This window comes from Cervus canadensis, chromosome 20 (assembly GCF_019320065.1).
Source record: "Cervus canadensis isolate Bull #8, Minnesota chromosome 20, ASM1932006v1, whole genome shotgun sequence".
NCBI lineage: Eukaryota > Metazoa > Chordata > Mammalia > Artiodactyla > Cervidae > Cervus > Cervus canadensis.
In genome coordinates, this window is record NC_057405.1 from 42,346,527 (window position 1) to 42,360,401 (window position 13,875).

The window sequence follows — 13,875 nt, forward strand, 5'->3', positions numbered from 1 at the left end:
CCAATGGAGAAAAGACCTTCCACACACTTAAGAATCTGTGTGACACTTGCAACTCATTTCATTATTTAATTGCTTTCAATTTGTACAAGATTGAATTTGAAAACTGTAGTATATTGGGAGGAAAACTATACATATTCTCCTTTTTTCCAAATATTTGTGATCCCATTAGTACTTTTGATGTCTACCCATTTAATGGGACCGTGTACTCCGTGTTGATTTCAATGACTACAGAAAATAACTTTACAAAAAGGACAAAGGTTACTAACCATGGACTAAAGGCAGAAGCATCAGGGCCTAAAACCTCCAGGTGTGGAGCATGAAGTAATGCCAAATCCACCTTGTCTCTGGAGGGAAGGATGCAAGATGTCAGGTAGGTGTCATACCCCTAGGAAAGTGAACTATCGTGCCTTATGGTGGATTGTGAACAAGTTAGATCGGCTGACTTCCCAAGATGCTTTGGCTCCATGGTCATATGGTGAAGTGATTGATAGTCTACTTGTGGCTGGCAAGAATATACAATTTCTTACATATACTTATTGATAAATGAGCAAAAATTCAAAGAGATAGACACTTCACTTCTCATAAGCTTTCACTTGTATTCCGTAGAATGGTTTTGTTTTATTTATTCTCATTGACTGTGAAATGGACCCTAAATTAATTAATTTCTAAACTTTTCTAAGACTTGGCAAGATAGTCTCTTGAAAATAAGCCCTTCATTAACTCTACAGAAATGACAGCCGGGTCTATAATTCTTTTGAGTAGATCAGAAGTGTTTTGCAATGCAACAAAAGGTCAAAGACAGGAAGCTCACTTTTAATAGACTATTCCTTTAACAATGTTTCCCTCAAAAAGTTTATATTAAAATGCCGTATACCTGTCTCATCCACTCCAGATATTAATTATTTTGACAAGCAATGGGGAAATGCCAGGAATACGTGAACTGATGAAAACAAAAGCAGTGATGTTTCCAAGGATGCACCTGACAGCTCTTAGGGGATCTAGAGAAATGAGAGCAGAATTACAAAGATTTCAATGTCTTAGTAATACACTCAGACAATTTAAAGTTACAAAAGTTCATCAGATTTCTACTGAACTTAGATTCTTTCTGAATGCATAGTAACTCTTTTATACCTTTTGTAATGCTGTTCATTTAGAGAATGATCTTATTATGATAAAGTATATTTAATATGGATTTACATAATGAAACTTAGTTTTATATGTTGTAGTAGCTGTGCTCTGATCTCTAGTCTACAATATGCTTGTCTGGATTACTAAATCCTAGCTTTGGAAAGTTCTGTTAACAGCAGATTTCCTTTCTAACCCTGTTAAGTTTTAAGAAGAAATCTTTATTATTTGGTATGTATTTTCTATTTTTGTTTTTATACTTAAAAAAATAAAAGAGTACTAGAACTAACTGAAATTTCCTTACAGAAAGTTAGACATTCAAGGTTAATTTATCTCACTAATCAAAATAAGTAAACAGACAATACTAAGAAATTTGGAAGATACTGAAAAACTCATGAGAATCCCCGGGGACCCTTTCCTGGGGAAATTATAGTGGGATTTTCCACCTATATTTTAAAACATTGAAAAATCACTGTCCTGGGATTGAAGCAGTAACCTAGAAATTCACCATCATTTCATCATTGTTGCACAGATTTCTAAATTATACTGAAATTTTAAGGACAGCCTGTTTTAATCCTTCCTAAGCCATTCAGATATTCTAACTAGATAAAACTCTATATTTTGCCTTTAAGAAAGGAAAAAAGACAAATTTGTTAGCACAATGCACATGGACGGAAGTGTCCTTAGCAATCTACCCATCTTATTTTCCCAGGGTAAGATGCTCTCAGGTTCTAGGAACTCTTCCCCTAGAGATGTATTGGACTGGCCATAAGAGAGACTGGCAACAGGGGAAAAGGTTTGAACCTGTGGAGGCATCCAAACAAGATAGGTGGTGTTGACCAGTAGCAGCAATTCTACTTCATAATAGTCCCTATCATATTCTATTATTCCTGTCCATTAGGGCAAGGTCAGCTTCCCACTGGTCCATCTCCTCCAGGCTGAAACATCAGAAGCTAAAGCTTATTTCTCATGTTCCCTTGATCTTTTAAAGTGTAGGTCTAATTATTTGTGAATTTATTTCACTTTCTTGCTTAGGGATACAAAGTTTCACTAATACTGAGAACTGTAGCATATTGTGTTCCTGTCACCCATACCAGAATAAGATTGCCTTTAATGAATTTTCCAAGAAAAGTAGGTTCCAAACCAAAGTGTAACTATCATGATTTCTAGTTTTCCCAAAGTGAGGTAAAGTCACTTTTTTTTGGGTAGAAAATCATTACTTCTCACTATGACTTTTTCTGTATACAAACAACATCAATTTCAAAAACAAAAATACTCTAGTTATAATTTTTGGACAAGAAAATCAACATAGAGTTCTTTTCTAGATTCTTTTATAGAGTTAAAGATTCTTAAAACCATGCTGTCACCATCTTTATGGAAAAGACTGTAATGTGATTTACAGTAACAGAAAATGATTTGTATCTTCTAGAAAATTGAATCTTGAAAAAATGTTCAGATAGAAACAATTATCTCCTACATAAAAATATTATATATATATATATATACACACACACACACACACACACACACACATATCTACATTAGAAGAAGGGGGAGCAAAGCTTTCTAGATATCGACTTTTACCACTGAGGAAGCTTTTCCATAAGCTCCTCTGTGTTTGAAAGAAAGAAGAAAGAGGCATGGATTTTGGGTAGACAGTGATATCCTCTGCTATAACATAAGGTCAAGTAATGCAGTAGTCAAGAATCAGACTTGGGGGTAGGGGCAGGGGGAGTTGGATCAAGGCAGTCAAAAGGTACAAACTGACAGTTACAAAGTAAGCAAGTACCAGGGCTGTAATGTACGACATGATAAATATAATTGACACTGCTGTATGTCACATATGAAAGTTAGTAAATCCTGAGTTCTTAACACAAGGAAAAATATTTTTTTTATTTCTTTAATTTTGTATCTGGGATGATGGATGTTCACTAAACTTACGGTCATAATTTCATGATGCATGTAAGTCAGATTATGCTGTACACTTCAAACTTCTACAGTGCTGTGTGTTAATCATATCTCAATATAACTGGAATAAAAAAAGAATCAGACTGATATTGGGGTTAAGGAACATAGAGATAAGCAATCAAGAACACAGTAAGCCTTAAAAAAAAAAAGGCTCACCTAAGATCTGTCCAAGGGAGGTTAGAGGTAATCATTCAGATACTATGATGGAAAGTAGGTGGCATTTCAGAAACAAAACACCAAAATTTAATACACTATAAAACCCAAAGATGGCTGCTTCTCCTCTTGATCAAATATAAAAACCTTTTCCTCAGCTTCTCTTCTGGTTTATAATAGTCAATAAACTATTAGTTTGAATTAGCATAAATATGGTTTCATGATACCAATTTTACTTCCCTAGTTGATTTTCACTTTGCAGGGACATTTTGTCAGAGGAGAACTCTAATCTTTTATCACTTTATTCATGATGATTAATTCACTCATTTCACAAACATTTTTTAAGGATCCATTAGATGCTGTGATTCATGGTTGAGTTCAGTCACTCAGTCGTGTCTGACTCTTTGCCACCCCATGGACTGCAGCATGCCAGGCTTCCCTGTCCATCACCAACTCCCAGAGCTTGTTTAAACTCATGTCCATCGCATTGGTGATGCCATCCAACCATCTAATCCTCTGTTGTCCCGTTCTCCTCCTGCCTTCAATCTTTCCCAGCATCAGCATCTTTTGCAATGAATCAGTTCTTCGCATCAGGTAGCCAAAGTATTGGAGCTTCAGCTTCAGCATCAGTCCTTCCAATGAATATTCAGGACTGATTTCCTTTAGGATGGACTGGTTTGATCTTGCAGTCCAAGGGACTCTCAAGAGCCTTCTCCAACACCATAGTTCGAAAGCATCAGTTCTTCAGTGCTAAGCTTTCTTTATAGTCCAACTCTCAATCCATACATAAATACTGGAAAAACCATAGCTTTGACAAGATGGACCTTTGTTGGCGAGGTAATGTCTCTGATTTTTAATATGCTGTCTAGGTTGATCATAGCTTTTCTTCCAAGGAGCAAGCATATTTCAATTTCATGGCTGCAGTCACTATCTGCAGTGATTTTGGAGCCCCCAAAAATAGTCTCTCACGGTTTCCATTATTTCCCCATCTATTTGCCATGAAGTGATTGGACCAGATGCCATGATCTTAGTTTTCTGAATATTGGGTTTTAAGCCAACTTTTTCACTCTCTTCTTTCACTTTCATCAAGAGGCTCTTTAGTTCTTCACTTTCTGCCATAAGGGTGGTGTCATCTGCATATCTGAGGTTATTGATATTTCTCCTGGCAATCTTGATGCCAGCTTGTGTTTCACCCAGCCTGGCATTTCACATGATGTACTCTGCATAGAAGTTAAATAAGCAGGGTGACAATATACAGCCTTGATGTACTCCTTTCCCAATCTGTAACCAGTCTGTTGCTCCATGTCCAGTTCTAACTATTGCTATTTGACCTGCATACAGGTTTCTCAGGAGGCAGCTCAGGTGGTCTGGTATTCCCATACCCTTAAGAGTTTTCTGCTGTTTTTTGTGATCTGCACTTACGCTTTGGCGTAATCAATAAAGCAGAAGTAGGTGTTTTTCTGAAACTCTCTTGCTTTTTCAATGATCCAACGGATGTTGGCAATTTTATCTCTGGTTCCTCTGCCTTTTCTAAATCCATCTTGAACATCTGGAAGTTCACAGTTCACGTACTGTTGAAGCCTGGCTTAGAGAATGTTGAGCATTACTTTGCTAGAGTGTGAGATGAGTGCAATTGCATGGTAGTTTGAACATTCTTTGGCACTGCCTTTCTTTGGGATTGGAATGAAACTGATCTTTTCCAGTCCTGCGGCCACTGCTGTGGTTCATGGTGCTAGGTCCTAAATTCTGAACTGAGCAGAATTTAGTTACAGGAGCTAAATGTGTAAATTTAAGTTGCAGAAGAAAATACTGGGTTCTGTATTTGTAAAAATTTGTGGCGATGAAGCATTTTTTGAACATCTTGGTGAAGGCTTCATAGAAATGCTAATTGGAAATTAACATTGACTGGTGGCCAAGGTGGGAAAGGTATTTCTGACAGAGGGAAGACATTAGAAAAGTGCAGAAATCTACAGTGTTGACTCATTGAGAGAACTTTATATAATGTGATAGATAAAGAGTTGGAAGTTGGGGAGGAAACGTGATCAGATTAGGACGTAAGCTGCTACAATGCTTAGCAAATGTGAAGCGATCGGTGGGTTTGGGGTTGTGTTTGAATTTTTAGAAATACCACTTGGTAGCAGTGTGATAAGTGGACTACAGATAAATGAAAAAGAGAAGATCAGACATTAAGTAAATATTGTAATATAGAAGAGAGGTAAAGAGAGCTTAGATTAGGTCAGTGACAGTGAGAAAGGCTATAAGGAAAGGTTAACCAGATAGGCAGGACTTGAGGATAAGTTGTATTTGACTAATAAAGGAGAGGGAAACTCAGAATGAATTTCATGTTCCTTGGTTGGGAGATTGGGTGCTAGGAACCATTATCCAGTTAGAAATGAGAGTACGAATATGCTTTAGGAGAAGAATGATAAGTTCAGTTTGGCATGCTGAGTCTGAGATGTCTGAGACTATAGGTGGTTAACCCATTACACAGGTGCTTGTGTGAACCTTGAGCTTAGGAGAGCAGTCTGCTACATAGAGATTTTAGAGTTACTGACATATAGATATCTGCAAAAATTATGTTGATCCTCCTCAAGGAATTTAGTGTGATGAAAAGAGTAAGATTTGTGTGGGGATAAGGATTATATTTGTCTTTCTCCTCATATTTGCAGTGCGCAGTTCAGCACAATATACATAGTGACCTTTTAATATATGCTTGATTAAGGAACATAGTTGAAGAGAAGCCAGAATTGAGTGATAGGAACAATGAGAGAAAAAGGAGGAAGATTAGGAGGAAAGCTTGGTGTCATTGAAACCCAGAGAGATTTAAGAAAGGACTTATCAACAGTGTTTAATGCCGCAAAGGCGTCACACAAGACAGAAACTGTAAAAGCAGAACATGTACTGTTCTTTTGTATGGAAACTCAAATACATGTATTTCATTGTTATTTATATCTCCTAACAGTAGTGGAATGAATGTCAGGCTATGTTTTTAGTAGGTGGATTTCTTTTTACTCAACCTCGAATTTCCTTTTAACCCTCCAAAGTACTTATTTATCATAACCAACAAATGTACATTAAATGAGAGTGTCAATAAGCAAAATGATATTGAATGTCAGCTAAATTATATAATCATTATTAATAAATACAGATGCAGATGCAATCTGGGGCCTCAAGATTGAGAAATAGCCTTTTATTTTTTAGCACGTTACAACTTTGTGAATTCCCAGTTTCACCGAAAGGCATCTAAGTGTTTTTAAGATACAGAAGAAAATTGGAGAAAAAAGATCTTTGGAAATGTTAACTCAGAGTAAACTCATGTAAGATTTTTTTTTTTTTTTTTAACAGTGAAATAGAAAACTAGTTCTGTGGAATGGCCATTTAACAAATATTTACTGAGCACCTACTATGTGCCAAACACTCTTCTAGGTCATGTGGCTACAGCAGTGAATGAAGCAGACAGCTCATGCCCATTTAATAAATCTTATGGTTTTAGGTGACATGAAAAGTATATGATTTAAAATGTTAATTAATTGCAATGGGAATACATTCTCTGGAGACTAGGGGATTTTTGAGGGCATCTTGTTTTATGATGTATAACAAGGTTTAGTATGTGACCTCATTGTATCAAAGTATTAATTTCAATCATCTTACAGAAATTGTATTTTCAAACTACCTTGAAGAAGTGCTACTTATTCCAATAATTAAAGAATGAATAAAAGTTAGCCTGTAGAATTGGGAGTGGAGAGGATGGGAGAGATCTTCCTGAATGTAATGGACAGCGTATATACTCCCTAGGGTAGGAAGGAGCAGGCACACTGGGAGAACTGGAAGCAGAAGGAGTTATCTGGAAATTAGAAAGAAGACAGGAATGGAGAGATGGTAGAGAGAGCTTTAGGATCACGTTATGAGTTTGGTCTTCATCCTTCTATGAAAAGCAGTAAATGATTATAATAGATGAGTAACGTGAACAGCTGTGAATTCTTTGGAAGGATCTCTCTTTATTTAGAGTATTTAAAGAATGAACACAAAACTAGAAAGTGAAACAGTATATAGAGAAAGCAACTATAATTTTTAGAAGATTGTTGCTTCCCAGGTGACACAGTGGTAAAGAATCCCTCTGCCAATGTAGGAAACCACAAGAGATACAGGTTCAATCCCTGAGGTGAAAAGATTCTCCTGGAGTAAGGAAACGGCAACCCATTCCAGTATTCTTGCCTGGAAATTTCTATGAACGGAGGAGCATGGTGGGTTACAGTCCTTGGGGTTGCAAAGAGTCAGACACACTTGAGCAACTTCTATGATTTGGAATTTCCATATGAGAAATAGAAGTAATGATGGCTTCTTTTTTTGGATTCTTGGTAGGATTAAACATATAAAGTGCTTCACGTGGCTTCTGGTATGTTATAGGAAAAGTTATTTTCCTTCTTATTCCTTGATAAGTAAAACCGGCTGTCCATTCACCAGTTTTTTTGTCTAACAATAACTTAATGCTAACTGACTGGCATTGCTAGGGGAAAAGATAGAGAGTTTTCAAGAAAGTGACTTTTCATTCTGGGAGCATCCTTCAGGTATCCATTACGAAGGGGGAAGCCTGATGTTATCACAGTGACGTTCTCAGTGGTCACTGCCCTTCAGTGGCACCCAGAACATCCAGGCTGGAACTCTGATTGGACAGGCCTAAATCTGAGTTGCACCATAATATACACCTGCCTTGGGAAATTTGCTTTTTAGTTATGATTATCTGGAAATCCCTTAGGAAATTACATCATGTTAAAATCCTCTAAACACACTAATATCCTGCTTCACTAGGGAAAACTACTTGAAGACACACAAGGCCTCATAATGGAAATTTCCAACATTTTTATGCTCTGAAATCCTTGGTTACTTCAAAACAGTATCGCTGGAGTGGTTTTCAGCAATTTATAATTTTGAAGTTTGAGTGATGTTTTAAAGAAAAATTTTCAGTACAAGTGCACATCACATAGTAAAATCCAAGATTTCTCTTTCAGATTGAAACTCACTAAAAAGAGGGTATTATTTGATGTACTCAGTAGTAATAGTGCTTGAGAGTGTTGGAAATCCCCAAGACTCCCTGTCAACTTTCAAATGAGTGAGGAAGCAATTGCAGAGTATCTGCTGACTTCTTTTCTGAAAATATCTTTTTGACAGAATGTTTAAACAGTAAAGACCCCCAAACACTAAAAGAAGTGCTTTTTAGAAAAATAAAGGAACAAAAAACAGCAGCCATGAGTTGATTGCTAAATTGTTTGAAACCACAAATCTTCTTTGAGCAGGTGGGAGTAGGAAATACTTGCAGCCTAGGTGGCCATCTCCAATGGAAATTAACATAAACGTGGTGATTAGAGCTCATATTCCAGTTATAGGCATTTCAGGTAAAATTCCCCTTTCCCTAGTTCTCCAGGCGTATGATTCTGTGATCTGCTGATGTTTTTGCTTCACTTATTACTTTGTTCCAGTGTGGGCACATCATGTAGCCCTTAGACTGACCTCAAAATTTGATTTATTTGAAATTGAACTCAGTGAAAAATTGCAAAGTTTTTGTCCACTGTGGGGTTTTTATACTTTATTGAAAGTTTTCAGAAGTAGTTAAAAGAAACAGAGCCCATTTAAAAACAAAAGACACCATGTTCCTAGTGAGATAACTTAGAAAGGTAGTCAACTAAAGGGACGCGTTTAAAAAGTAAGATAATTAAAACTGTTTAGATCAAAAAGATTTGCAATTTAGTTCTTAAAATCATGGTCTGCTGAAAACAGAGCAAGTTTATTTTGTATGTATCAATAGTACCAGTGAATTGCATTAACACTTGACATTGGTGGAATGATGGTGCATGAAAGCAACAAAGCTAGAAAATAGCAAGTGACAAATTCATTGATTCCTGATTCACTGACTGAGCGAGAATTATAAAAATTCAGGTATCATTTGCCAATAACAGCAGCTAATTGTCTTGGCAAGTATTTTGGTCATTCAGAGAAGCAGCAAATGAATTATTATTACTAGTAGCGTTACTTAGTACAGTTTTTATCCTAGCTAGTGAATGTATGTAAATGTGTATGAACTGTATGCTTACATGCCTGCAAGAAAACATGTGACACATTTATAGGCAATGATGAATAACCATGCCTATATCTGATTCTTAGGATGTATATAGAATTTTCTGATTACACAAAAAACATAATTTGAAGTTAATCAATTTTAGCACTCTTAACATTAGCTTTAAAAAGGCATAACAAACTCTAAAAACAAAAATGAATGCTCATGTGCTTATTTTGTGATAAGTGCAAAGTTTAAAGGAATGAGCATGGCTTCTGCCCTGGAGTACCTTACAGTTTGAGTGGAGAAAGAAGGAAAGCTAAGAAATGATGATGATAACTTGTGAAAAAGGTATGTAATAGAGGAAGACACATAAACAATAAAATGCTTACTCTCCCGTGAAATATTTGCATGATAATGTTTGATCTGTGTCTGAAAACCTGGTGGAAGTTTGTTGAGAAGGGTTAAGTGTGATAATGCATCTCAGACAGGGAATAGCATGAAGAGAAGGACTCAGAGGCATATGAACTTTTAGTTTGTTGCAAGAACTGGGAGGAATTCAGTGGGTTGAAGTCATGATGTGTGCCTGCCTCTCAAAACACCAGCTTTTCTTCCTGTAATTCTTAAGCTGATCACATCACCAGACTGTTAAACACAAAGACCTAGAGGCCCGCTATTCCTACAAATCCTCCTTTATTTTCTGTTCTTAAATTTTTTGGATTAATTTTTAAAGGTTTTTATTTCACATTGGAGTATAGTTGGTTTGTTGTTGGTGTTTCAGGTGTGTATCAAACTGCTTCAGTTATACATATGCATGTATCTTTTCAAGGTTCTTTTCTTATATACATTATCACAAAGTATTGAGTAGGGTTCCCTGTGCTGTACAAGAGGTCCTGTGATTATATATTTAATATAGAGTAGTGTCTATATTTTAATCCCAATCTCCCAATTTATCGCTCCTCACCTCTCCCCTTTGGGCTTCCCTGATAGCTCAGATGGTAAAGAATCTGCCTGCAGTGCAGGAGACCTGGGTTTAATTCCTGCGTTGGGAAGATCCCTGGAGAAGGGAATGGCAACCCACTCCAGTATTCTTGTCTGGAGAATTCCATGGAGAGAGGAGCCTGGAAGGCTAGAGTCCATGGGGTTGCAAAGAGTCAGACACAGCTGAGTGACTAACACATACCTCTCCCCTTTGGTAACCATAAGGTTGTTTTCAAAGTCTGTGAGTTTGCTTCTGTTTTATAAATAAGTTCATTTGTATCATTTTTTTTAAAGATTCCACATATATGTGATATTATATGGTATTTGTCTTTCTCTTACTTCACTTAGTATGATAATCTCTTAGTATGATGATGCAAATGGCATTATTTCATTTTTTTATGACTAATGATTCCATTGTATAGATATTATTCCTTTATTTTTTACTCATATCACGCTCAGGCTTCCCTTGTAGCTCAGCTGGTAAAGAATCCTCCTGCAATGCAGGAAACCCCAGTTCGATTCCTGGATCAGGAAGATCCCCTGGAGAAGGGATAGGCTACCCACTCCAGTACTCTTGGTCTTCCCTGATGGCTAAGCTGGTAAAGAATCTGCCTACAATGCGAGCTACCTAGGTTTGATCTCTGGGTTGGGAAGATCCCCTGGAGAGGGGAAAGTCTAGCCACTCCAGTATTCTAGCCTGGAGAATTCCATGGACTATTCAGTCCATGGAGTCTCAAAGAGTCAGACATGACTTTCACTTTTTCACTTTCATATCATACTCAATATATCTACTGAGTATCTCCTGTTTTTCTCTTACCCCCTTTTTAAAAAAAAATTATCTGCCACTGCCTTAATTGAGTCCATCAAAATCTCAAGCCAGAGCTACTGCAATAGCTTCTAAAATGGTATCCTGCAAGAGACTGGTGGTAGTCCAACACATCCTTTGTCTTCCAATCACTCCATACAGTTCCTTACCTGTTTCTGAACAATTACCATCTTTCCTGCTCTTCTTGTATGCATGCTCTATCCTCTCAGTGAAATATCCTTTCCATCCTTCTACACCCGATGACCTGACTTCCTCTTTGGTCTTCAAGTCTCAGACCAATAGCCACTCTTTCAGAGGAATCTCATTGACTCCTCTTTCCAGGTCATCAATTCTTTCTCTGTGTTTCCATAGCACTCAACACTTAATCTAACATTTGTCACATCTTATTTTAATTACCTGGTTACTGGATTTACTCTTTCTGCATATTAAATACTTTTCCAAGAAAGAATCATGATAGTATTTTGTATTTGCCATAGCTTTTAGCATAGTGCTACATCTGCCATATAGTAGGGAAAAAATGCTTTATGAATAATTGAGTATCTAAATTTGAATGTATCAGTATATGATTAACATTCAAAATGACTAATATTTGATTTACTAAGCTGACCTCTGATATAAAATTATCAGTTAGAATATTAATTGCATTGAACTCTAATATAAAAATTAAAGTAGAAATACTAGGAACAGAAAGATTTGTCCTTCTTTCAGTGGAAGAGTGCTATGAAAGGCAGAAAAGTTTGGGTGACTATTTTCTTCTTTGTTCTAATTGCATTAGAGTATCTGTCCAAGCAGACATAGTTTAGGACCTTGGCTTAGCCAGAATTCTCAGCAAACGTAGGTTTGTTGGTAAAATGCCAAGATATATGTTTTTCAGGCTCTAGTAAATAAAAATCCAGAAATTGGGAATTTGGGGTTTTAAAGTAGGGTGCCAGAATGTCTGGTAAATTCCAGAATTTTAGGTGGATGAATTGAGGGTTCATGGGTGAATGTTAAGAATCATAAAATGTCAAAACTCACACAGATAATATAGGATCAGAGACCTCTCAGGATGAAAAGGGAAAGCCTGTGAGTTATCTCTTGATGAGATAGTAACAGATCCGATTTTAAATCAAATTCTTGACAGTAAGAGATTATAATCTTGTGTCAGCTTTACTAATAACTGCAGGATACAGCAATCTCAAAGGAGAGTGAAGCATGAAGAGGACTGACAGTCACTCCCCAGGTCCCTTTTCAGTTGCATGAGCTGGCCAGGATTTAGCATATGACCTCTCAGAGTGATGTGTGTGGTTACGTTGCATATACAAAGGGGACTGTTCAGTTATGGTCTTTCTGTCTACATATATATATTTATTATGTAGCTTACATGTTATTTCCCTTTATTTAAAGATTCCAGGGTTTTCTTTATTATTTGTTTATTTGTATTTTTCCATAGGTAATCCTATACAGAACTGGTACATCCTGCTAGAAGCATTCTATCCATAAAGCTTTTTAGGAAATACTACTAGTATTTTGGACTGGAGTCCTGTCATTGGCATGCTTAGAAAAGAATTTGAAAAGGTCACCTCCCTTCTTTTCTGGTGGTGTTTCCCCATTCCCATCTAAGGAAAGAATAGAATGCAAGCCTGATGAATCATTTTCTTCCCACTGATAGTTTCTTCTTCACTTTTCCTCTACTTTTTTATGGATATAAATGTTTATGATTTGATTTGAGAATGGGGGAAGTTGTAGCTGGCAGGAGAAAACTTGATTCCTTGAGTTAATTTAGAAGCATATGAAATCGTTTTGAAGTGTCTTGCTTCTTGTGTCAGACTTGGCTGTGATAACTATTGTGTCCTACAGGTCTTAGTCTTAATTTATGTTACCCAGGAACACAAGAAGTGATTTCAGTGAAAGGAAGAGGCATACATGATAGATGACGGTGCTTTTTTAACATGGATTTGATTTGGGGGCAAAGTCAGTCAAGGGAGATAGATACCGTATAGATAGCATTTACTTGACTCCTGAACAATCAAACCAGAGGAAAACCGTGAAAATATGAAGAATTCAAAGCAATTATTAGGTATAACAAAAATCAAATGAGTAACTGATTCCCTGCATCCTTCACTTTTCATCTAGCCATGCTGAATTGGGTAGTTATTTCAAAGCAGGAAAGTTCTATATGATAAAAGGGAAAACAATTAAAAAATAATCCTATATCCCTTTTAAAATGGAGACGGAAAAACAAATACCACACTTATCAATTATTCCTGAGAACTGATACCACCTGTTAACCTTCATGTATCATCATAGGGAATAATACAGAACCTACATTTAAATTGAGAGTATATTTCAAAGTCTAATATCATCATTTTGGTGTCAAATTTACATAGAGTATTTTTCATCTTCTATTAAGTATATTTGCCAATGTTAAGATCATACCATTAAAATATTCATAAATATTTATCTGTGAGTAGAAACTATGTCATAAAATGGAAATAGAAGTAGCTTTACTTCTGAAAATCAACAAACATTTCCAGCCATTAGTGAAAATAAGTACAATGCTTAATATTTCCTGAGATATGTTAACAGACAGAGAAATACGTAATAAATCACAATGAGGAATTATTCTGTTTCCTCTTAACTTTCTTAAATCCACTTGCAAATCCAACATTACTCAGCTTTGAAAGAGAATAATGTGGTGTGAAACCAGTGGATCGACTTTACCCAAAGGACCTGAAGCCGCTCTCAGCTTTCCTGCACCAGCCTCCTCAGTAAAGCAGAGCAACCGCAA